Here is a 10,000-nt window from a genome sequence, read left to right as displayed (position 1 = left end):
CTCCTGGTAGAGAGGGGGTGAGAGAGGGAGAGGGTGAGAGAGAGAAATGAAGGGACTCTCAGAGCATATTTCCTCCTGGGAGAGGGTGAGAGAGGGTGGGAGAGGGAGAGGGTGAGAGAGGGAGAGGGTGAGAGAGAGAAATGAAGAGACTCTCAGAGCATCTTTCCTCCTGGGAGAGGGAGAGGGTGAGAGAGGGAGAGGGTGAGAGAGAAATGAAGAGACTCAGAGCATATTTCCTCCTGGTAGAGGGAGAGGGTGAGAGAGGGTGGGAGAGGGAGAGGGTGAGAGAGGGAAATTAAGAGACTCTCAGAGCATCTTTCCTCCTGGTAGAGGGAGAGGGTGGGAGAGGGAGAGGGTGAGAGAGGGTGGGAGAGGGAGAGGGTGAGAGAGGGAGAGGGTGAGAGAGAGAAATGAAGAGACTCTCAGAGCATCTTTCCTCCTGGGAGAGGGAGAGGGTGAGAGAGGGAGAGGGTGAGAGAGAAATGAAGAGACTCAGAGCATATTTCCTCCTGGTAGAGGGAGAGGGTGAGAGAGGGTGGGAGAGGGAGAGGGTGAGAGAGGGAAATTAAGAGACTCTCAGAGCATCTTTCCTCCTGGTAGAGGGAGAGGGTGGGAGAGGGAGAGGGTGAGAGAGGGTGGGAGAGGGAGAGGGTGGGAGAGGGTGAGAGAGGGAAATGAAGAGACTCAGAGCATCTTTCCTCCTGGTAGAGGGAGAGGGTGAGGGAGGGAGAGGGTGAGGGAGGGAGAGGGTGAGGGAGGGTGAGGAGGGAGAGGGTGAGGGAGGGAGAGGGTGAGAGAGGGTGAGGAAGGGAGAGGGTGAGAGAGGGAGAGGGTGAGGGAGGGTGAGGGAGGGTGAGGGTGAGAGAGGGAGAGGGTGAGAGAGGGTGAGAGAGGGTGAGAGAGGGTGAGAGTGGGAGAGGGTGAGAGGGTGAGAGAGGGAGAGGGTGAGAGAGGGAGGGAGAGGGTGAGAGAGGGAGAAATGAAGAGACTCTCAGAGCATCTTTCCTCCAGAGGGATTGGTTTGGAGTTGGACGTCACACATCTGGGGGAAACATCCCAATTGGCTCCCTGTTCCCTTTATAGTGCCCTACATTAGGTCCCGGTCAATGGGATTAGTGCACCTAGGAAAGGTGACAGTGTTCAATTTGGGACGTATCCCGAGTGTGTTGAGCTCAGAGGAGAACCCAGGACGTCCTGAATGGAACCCTATCCACTATCCAGTCCTGCACTACGTCTGACCAGAGGCCCCATAAGGGGGGGCTAGTGCACTTAGGGGAATACAGTGCTAGTTGGGATACACGAACCGCGTCTTCGGTTCTACTGCCAAAATCATTGTAATATAAGCATGAAGAAAATGTTTTTTTTTTTTAAGGAATTAAATCATGTTAAAAACTGGATAAAATAAAATGTATGTTGCTTGAATTTGACAGTTGGCAGTTTATATTTAAATAGAGCAACGAGACATTTCAATGAGAGGGAAAAGTGTCGACGAGGGTGTCGTCCCAAATAGCATTACTTTCGAGTGACTCCTTTTTTTGTGGGGGGGGGGAGAAGCACTCGATGGTCATTTTTCATAGCAATGAATGTATTAGTTGATTAACATGTCTGTGTAATTGCTGGTGACGGTATGCTCTTGGCTATTATGGGATGGGGGTAGTGGCTTAAACTCAAGGTACGCTGTGCGATATGATGTCGGGCACCGGGGGAGTGGGGGGGGGGGCGGGCGAACTTCCTGTTTTCAAGACGACGACAATTTGAGTCCCAGCCTCAATCTTGGGAAGATTCTATCTGATCAGCAGGTTGTAGACAAATGTCCCGGCGATTCACAGTAAACGTGATGTCGGCTCAGTCAGAAAAGGCCTCCAAATCCTATAACCCACGATCAGATTCAATCCCGGCCTGATTCTTCAGCCCGAAAGTGGAACTCCTGGCAGAATTGTATTATTTTGTTTGTTGTGATTTGTTGTTGTTGTCTGTCAACAGGAAGTTGCCCTGCCATGTTTGATGATGTCATAATGCTGAGACTTCCGTTTCATCTCCCACCAAATGGAAAAGGAAAAATAAGGACATTCGCACACTTGCTAAACATTATATATGTCCCATAAAGCACCCTATTACCTACAAAGTGCACTACTTTAGACCAGTTCCTATAGGGACAAAGTAGTGCACTACTTTTGGACCAGGGCCTATAGGGACAAAGTAGTGCACTACTTTTGGACCAGGGCCTATAGGGACAAAGTAGTGCACTACTTTTGGACCAGGGCCTATAGGGACAAAGTAGTGCACTACTTTTGGACCACGGCCTACAGGGACAAAGTAGTGCACTACTTTTGGACCAGGGCCTATAGGGACAAAGTAGTGCACTACCTTTGGACCAGGGCCTATAGGGACAAAGTAGTGCACTACTTTTGGACCAGGGCCTATAGGGACAAAGTAGTGCACTACCTTTGGACCAGGGCCTATAGGGACAAAGTAGTGCACTACTTTTGGACCAGGGCCTATAGGGACAAAGTAGTGCACTACTTTTGGACCAGGACCTATAGGGACAAAGTAGTGCACTACTTTTGGACCAGGGGCCTATAGGGACAAAGTAGTGCCCTACTTTTGGATCAGGACCTATAGGGACAAAGTAGTGCCCTACTTTTGGACCAGGGCCTATAGGGACAAAGTAGTGCACTTTTCTTGGATGAAAGTAGTGAACTATATAGGGAATAGGGTGCCGTTGGTGACACAGACCCTGTTTGGGTTTTTTCATAATTTATGCATCTTTAATTTTCTATTCCCGCTGTATAATGAATGTAAAGGTAGAATTGTATTTTTAAAAAATGTTGGAAACAAATAAATGTACATTTTGGGAATTGGTTTAAATGTGAACTCCTCCTTCTCTTCATTGGTCTATGTCATGTTCACTATGTAATGTTCACTACTAGTGGTTAGAGTGTAGAGGAGGCAGGTAGCCTAGTGGTTAGAGTGTAGAGGAGGCAGGTAGTCTAGTAGTTAGAGTGTAGAGGAGGCAGGTAGCCTAGTGGTTAGAGTGTAGAGGTGGCAGGTAGCCTAGTGGTTAGAGTGTAGAGGAGGCAGGTAGTCTAGTGGTTAGAGTGTAGAGGAGGCAGGTAGCCTAGTGGTTAGAGTGTAGAGGAGGCAGGTAGTCTAGTGGTTAGAGTGGAGAGGAGGCAGGTAGCCTAGTGGTTAGAGTGTAGAGGAGGCAGGTAGTCTAGTGGTTAGAGTGTAGAGGAGGCAGGGTAGCCTAGTGGTTAGAGTGTAGAGGAGGCAGGTAGCCTAGTGGTTAGAGTGGAGAGGAGGCAGGTAGCCTAGTGGTTAGAGTGTAGAGGAGGCAGGTAGCCTAGTGGTTAGAGTGGAGAGGAGGCAGGTAGCCTAGTGGTTAGAGTGTAGAGGAGGCAGGTAGCCTAGTGGTTAGAGTGTAGAGGAGGCAGGTAGCCTAGTGGTTAGAGTGTAGAGGAGGCAGGTAGCCTAGTGGTTAGAGTGGAGAGGAGGCAGGTAGCCTAGTGGTTAGAGGAGGCGGGTAGCCTAGTGGTTAGAGGAGGCGGGTAGCCTGGTGGTTAGAGGAGGCAGGTAGCCTAGTGGTTAGAGGAGGCAGGTAGCCTAGTGGTTAGAGGAGGCATGTAGCCTGGTGGTTAGAGGAGGCAGGTAGCCTGGTGGTTAGAGGAGGCGGGTAGCCTAGTGGTTAGAGGAGGCGGGTAGCCTAGTGGTTAGAGGAGGCGGGTAGCCTAGTGGGTAGAGGAGGCGGGTAGCCTGGTGGTTAGAGGAGGCGGGTAGCTTAGTGGTTAGAGGAGGCGGGTAGCCTAGTGGTTAGAGGAGGCGGGTAGCCTGGTGGTTAGAGGAGTCGGGTAGCCTGGTGGTTAGAGGAGGCGGGTAGCCTGGTGGTTAGAGGAGGCGGGTAGCCTGGTGGTTAGAGGAGGCGGGTAGCCTGGTGGTTAGAGAAGGCGCGTAGCCTGGTGGTTAGAGGAGGCGGGTAGCCTGGTGGTTAGAGGAGGCGGGTAGCCTGGTGGTTAGAGGAGGCGGGTAGCCTGGTGGATAGAGGAGGCGGGTAGCCTGGTGGTTAGAGGAGGCGGGTAGCCTGGTGGTTAGAGGAGGCGGGTAGCCTGGTGGTTAGAGGAGGCGGGTAGCCTGGTGGTTAGAGGAGGCGGGTAGCCTGGTGGTTAGAGGAGGCAGGTAGCCTAGTGGGTAGAGGAGGCAGGTTTCAGTCTTTCCTGTTTCAGTCTACATCACTCCACCTACTGTAGGCCCAGTTTCAGTCTACATCACACCACCTACTGTAGGCCCTCTTTCAGTCTACATTACTCCACCTACTGTAGGCCCTGTTTCAGTCTACATCACTCCACCTACTGTAGGCCCTGTTTCAGTCTACATCACTCCACCTACTGTAGGCCCTGTTTCAGTCTACATCACTCCACCTACTGTAGGCCCTGTTTCAGTCTACATCACTCCACCTACTGTAGGCCCTGTTTCAGTCTACATCACTCCACCTACTGTAGGCCCTGTTTCAGTCTACATCACTCCACCTACTGTTTCAGTTGTTTGTTTCACCTTTTTAGTAGCCTCAAAGTCATGAAGATGGACAGGACATGTTAGAGAGAAGGAATAAAGAACCGAACGAAAGAAGGACAGAAAGAAAGAGAGAAAAGAGAAAGAAAGAGAGAAAGAAAGAAAAGAGAGAGAAAGAAAGAAAGAAAAGAGAGAAAGAGAGAAAGAAAGAAAGAAAGAGAGAATTGTAACAGTTATCTTAATTCTCCACTAGATGGCGCACGGCTCAGTTATAACCTTTGTCCAGATCTCTGGCAGCCGGTGTGTGTGCCAGACACACAGTGCCCGTACAGGTCTGTGCGAGGGAGGGAGGTTTGCCATGGCGGGGCAGCCTCCCAGTGTCCACATCGAGTTCTCGGGGGGGAGGGGTAGAGAGAGCTTCATCATGATCCGTCTGTTACAGTGTCCAGGTATGTGAACCAGTCGCTCTGTCGGTCTTCGATGTGCCCTCTTCCACTCCTCATTACGCAACGCAGACAGGAGTCCTATTATTTTCTCTAACATTGTATTACTTTTTATTTTTTTATTTTTTAAGTATAAAGATTATAATACATAGAATACATTTGTGGAGTCTTTAAGAACAGAATATTCAAGTGATAAAAATGGTTTAGCGCGAAAAGAGACTTTATCACAAGCTTGTTGAAGAGACAACTGTCTAACTATCCAACTCCGTTCCAGCATTTACCGAGAATCTCTTCTTTCTGTCAGGCTTTTCGTTTCCCTCTCTTTTTATTACCGCATTCTCGGGATGCGGGTGTTCCTGTTCGCTGCGACGGTATTTTTCACGCACCAGCTCACCGGGTCCGGTGCCGGCTCCGAGTCCAGCACCAAAAAGTGTTCCTCCCAGTGCGACGTGAGCGCGTGTCCTAGTCCGAACTGCCCCAGCGGGTATGTCCCAGACCGGTGCAACTGCTGCCTGGTGTGTTCCCGGGGCGAGGACGAACTCTGTGGCCGGAAAAACGACCTGCCGTGTGGGGACGGCTTAGAGTGTAGGTCCCCTAACGGTCCTAACAAAGGCCCGTCGGGGAAGCGCAGCTCCAAGCGGAGGCTGTGTCAGTGTAAGATGGGGTATAAGGTGTGTGGTAGCGACGGAAAGACGTACGGGAACGTGTGTCGGATGAAGGCTGCCAGCCGGAAAGGGAGGCCATCACCCAAGCACACAAGGGACCCTGTCCATCAGGTAAGTCCTAGCCGTTAGCCTATAGTCTAGCGCTCACCCAGGGCGTTACGAGTTGCGTTTTATTTTATGAGTACCATGGCAGCTCTAAGTTAAATTTGAAGAAGGCCTTGTCCATATGTAAAGCCCTGGGCCAGAGCTAGCATATGCATTGGGAAAGTACTCAGACACCTGGACTTTTTACACATTTTGTTACATTACAGCCTTATTCTAAAATTGATTCAATTCTACACACAATACCATATAATGACAAAGTAAAAACTGTTTTTTTTTAAAACATTTTTGCAAACTAATAAACTCGGCAAAAAAATAAAGGTTTATTTTCAGCAAACTTAACGTGTAAAAATGTGTATGAACATAACAAGATTCAATAAGGTTGGATGGGGAGCGTCGCTGCGCAGCTATTTTCAGGTCTCTCCAGAGATGTTCCATCAGGCTCTGTCAGGTTGGATGGGGAGCGTCGCTGTGCAGCTATTTTCAGGTCTCTCCAGAGATGTTCCATCAGGCTCTGTCAGGTTGGATGGGGAGCGTCGCTGCCCAGCTATTTTCAGGTCTCTCCAGAGATGTTCCATCAGGCTCTGTCAGGTTGGATGGGGAGCGTCGCTGCCCAGCTATTTTCAGGTCTCTCCAGAGATGTTCCATCAGGCTCTGTCAGGTTGGATGGGGAGCGTCGCTGCCCAGCTATTTTCAGGTCTCTCCAGAGATGTTCCATCAGGCTCTGTCAGGTTGGATGGGGAGCGTCGCTGTGCAGCTATTTTCAGGTCTCTCCAGAGATGTTCCATCAGGCTCTGTCAGGTTGGATGGGGAGCGTCGCTGCCCAGCTATTTTCAGGTCTCTCCAGAGATGTTCCATCAGGCTCTGTCAGGTTGGATGGGGAGCGACGCTGCCCAGCTATTTTCAGGTCTCTCCAGAGATGTTCCATCAGGCTCTGTCAGGTTGGATGGGGAGCGACGCTGCCCAGCTATTTTCAGGTCTCTCCAGAGATGTTCCATCAGGCTCTGTCAGGTTGGATGGGGAGCGTCGCTGTGCAGCTATTTTCAGGTCTCTCCAGAGATGTTCCATCAGGCTCTGGCTGATGTCAAGGACATTTAGAGACTTGTCCCGAAGCCACTCCTGCGTTGTCTTGGCTGTGTGCTTAGGTTAGTTGTCCTGTTGGAAGGGGAACCTTTGACCCAGTCCGAAGTCCTGAGCGCTCTGGACCAGGTTTTCATCAAGGATCTCTCTCTGTACTTTGCTCTGCTCATCTTTCCCTCGATCCCGACTAGTCTCTCAGTCCCTTTCGCTGAAAAACATCCCTAAATCATGATGCTGCCACCACCATGCTTCACTGTAGGGATGGTGCCAGGTGTCCTCCAGACGTGAGGCTTGGTTTCATCAGACCAGAGAATCTTGTTTCTCATGGTCTGAGAGTCTTTTAGGTGCCTTTTGGTAAACTCCAACCGGTCTGTCATGTACCTTTTACTGAGGAGTGGCTTCTGTCTGGCCACTCTACCATAAAGGCCTGATTGGTGGAGTGCTGCAGAGATGGTTGTCCTTCTGGAAGGTTCTCCCATCTCCACAGAGGAACTCTGGAGCTCTGTCAGTGTGACCATCGGGTTCTTGGTCACCTTCCTGACCAAGGTCCTTCTACACCGATTGCTCAGTTTGGTGTCTTGGTGTTTGATTCTTGGTGGGTCCAAACTTCTTCCAATAAGTTATAACAATAAATTAGCCTTCAGTTAAAGGGCTATAACAATACATTTGCCTTCAGTTAAAGGGCTATAACAATAAATTAGCCTTCAGTTAAAGAACTAATACAATAAACTAGCCTTCAGTTAAAGGGCTAAACCAATGAACTAGGCTTATTGTTTTTGCCCTATAAAAACCCAATCTTCCCATGTCATTTATTTATCCTATGGATTCTGGCCCAATCAGAACTGTTGTTTCTTAGGCTATACTTGATTAGCCTATCACAGCCCTACAGTCATTACCAGGGCTGAGTTTTGAATGTTCAACATTGGTTTTCTGAAGTTGTAGGCTATTTGCTTATGAGATTGCCTTTTATAGAAACCTAATTTGGGATGACTTATCTGAGCATGTGGTAGTACTGTCTTCCGTATTCCACCATGGAATGTAGAAGTCAGGTTCTAATGAGGAGGGCTGTGAATAATGGGTTCTAACGGTTCTGCTGAGCCACTTCTTCTGTGGTTTCTGTAATATTGTGTTCCGTATTCCACCATGGAATGTAGAAGTCAGGTTCTAATGAGGAGGGCTGTGAATAATGGGTTCTAACGGTTCTGCTGAGCCACTTCTTCTGTGGTTTCTGTAATATTGTCTTCCGTATTCCACCATGGAATGTAGAAGTCAGGTTCTAATGAGGAGGGCTGTGAATAATGGGTTCTAACGGTTCTGCTGAGCCACTTCTTCTGTGGTTTCTGTAATGTTGTGTTCCGTATTCCACCATGGAATGTAGAAGTCAGGTTCTAATGAGGAGGGCTGTGAATAATGGGTTCTAACGGTTCTGCTGAGCCACTTCTTCTGTGGTTTCTGTTAGGAGAGAAATGCCATGGCAGTGAATCACCTTTCACTCTTTCCTTTGTATACAGAGTTACTACAACAACAATATTCACTCTCTACTCCTCCTCTTCTCTCCTCCTCTTCTCTCCTCCTCTTCCTCATCTCTTTTCCTTTGTATACAGAGTGACTACAACAACAACAACAACAATATTAACTCTCTACTCCTCCTCTTCTATCCTACTGTTCCTCTTCCTCCTCCTCCTCTTCTCTTCTTCCTCCTCTTCTATCCTACTGTTCCTCCTCCTCCACCTCCGCTTTTCTCCTCTTCTCTTCTCCTCTTCCTCCTCCTCCTCTTCTCTCCTCCTCCTCTTCCTCCTTCCCTTCACTCCTCTTCCTCCTCCTCCTCCTCCTCTGCCTCCTTCTCTTCACTCTTCTTCCTCCTCCTCCTCCTCTGCCTCCTCCTCCTCCTCTTTCTCCTCTTCTCTCCTACTGTTCCTCCTCCTCCCCACCTCTTCTCTCCTCCTCTTCCTCATTCTCCTCTTCTCTCCTCCTCCTCTTCCTCCTCCTCGTCCTCTTCTCTCCTCCTCCGCCTCCGCCTCCTCTTCTCTCATACTGTTCCTCCTTTTCCTCCTATTCTCTCCTACTGTTCCTCCTCCTCCTCCTCCTCCCCTCCTCAGTCCTTCCCTTCCTCCTCCATTCCGATCCCACCATTCTAAATCTAACTCTAGCATTCCATTTTGAAACATTCTATTTCCAACATTCTACACCATACTCAAACATTCCATTTGAATCATTCTATTTCCAACATTCTACACCATACTCAAACATTCCATTTGAACTTCTAACAATATTCCATTCTAAACACTGTTACTACAAGGTTGTGCTAGTTGTGAGTGTGACCGAGTGTTGTAGAGTGTAGAGGTGGTGTTTCTGTGTTGACAGGATGGGTTCTTGTTGCCAGTATAGGTCCTGCTCCTGGCCATCCCAACAGCCCCAGATACAAGTTCAACTTCATAGCTGACGTGGTGGAAAAGATGGCTCCTGCTGTGGTTCACATAGAGCTCTTCCTCAGGTCAATGCCTGTGTGTGCCTGTGTTTGTGTGTGTGTGTGTGTGTGTGTGTGCACTCTTAGAATAAATGTTGGTTCTTTGGCTGTCCCCTTAGGAGAACCCTTTGATGGTTCCAGGTAGAACCCTCTGTGGAAAGGGTTTTACATGGAACCCAAAAGGGTTCTGCCTGTAACACACACACACACACACACACACACACACTGTTATCCTCCTCCTATGGGAACAGCCGAATAACCGTTTTAGGTTCTAGATAGCACTTTTTTTTCTAAGAATGTAGGTGTGTGAATTGAACACATCCTGAATGTAAATTCAGCTTCTCTCTCTCCTCTCTCCTTTCCTCTCTCCTCTCTCCTTTCCTCTCTCCTCTCTCCTCTCTCCTCTCTCCTCTCTCCTTTCCTCTCTCCTCTTTCCTCTCTCCTCTCTCCTCTCCTCTTTCCTCTCTCCTCTCCTCTTTCCTCTCTCCTCTCTCCTTTCCTCTCTCCTCTCCTCTCTCCTCTCTCCTCTCTCCTTTCCTCTCTCCTCTCTCCTTTCCTCTCTCCTTTCCTCTCTCCTCTCCTCTCTCCTCTCTCCTTTCCTCTCTCCTCTCTCCTTTCCTCTCTCCTTTCCTCTCTCCTCTCTCCTTTCCTCTCTCCTCTCTCCTTTCCTCTCTCCTCTCTCCTGTCTCCTTTCCTCTCTCCTCTCTCCTGTCTCCTTTCCTCTCTCCTCTCTCCTG

At 49.2% G+C, this 10,000-nt stretch overlaps 1 protein-coding gene and 1 pseudogene across 1 annotated transcript in view; both read left to right on the top strand.

The window, feature by feature from the left end:
- The window catches only part of LOC110517091 (phosphatidylinositol 4-kinase type 2-beta), a 30,282-nt gene extending 30,210 nt beyond the window's left edge, over nt 1-72 (top strand). The window contains exon 11 of the mRNA XM_036934151.1: nt 1-72. This exon is cut by the window's left edge and continues 565 nt beyond it. The gene's annotated coding sequence lies outside the window, so the exon portion shown is untranslated.
- A 5,164-nt stretch (nt 73-5,236) lies between these two features.
- Nucleotides 5,237-10,000, top strand: part of LOC118936802 — a 28,570-nt pseudogene continuing 23,806 nt past the window's right edge.

Source organism: Oncorhynchus mykiss, chromosome 10 (assembly GCF_013265735.2).
Source record: "Oncorhynchus mykiss isolate Arlee chromosome 10, USDA_OmykA_1.1, whole genome shotgun sequence".
NCBI lineage: Eukaryota > Metazoa > Chordata > Actinopteri > Salmoniformes > Salmonidae > Oncorhynchus > Oncorhynchus mykiss.
This window is presented reverse-complemented; position numbering and strand designations above follow the sequence as displayed.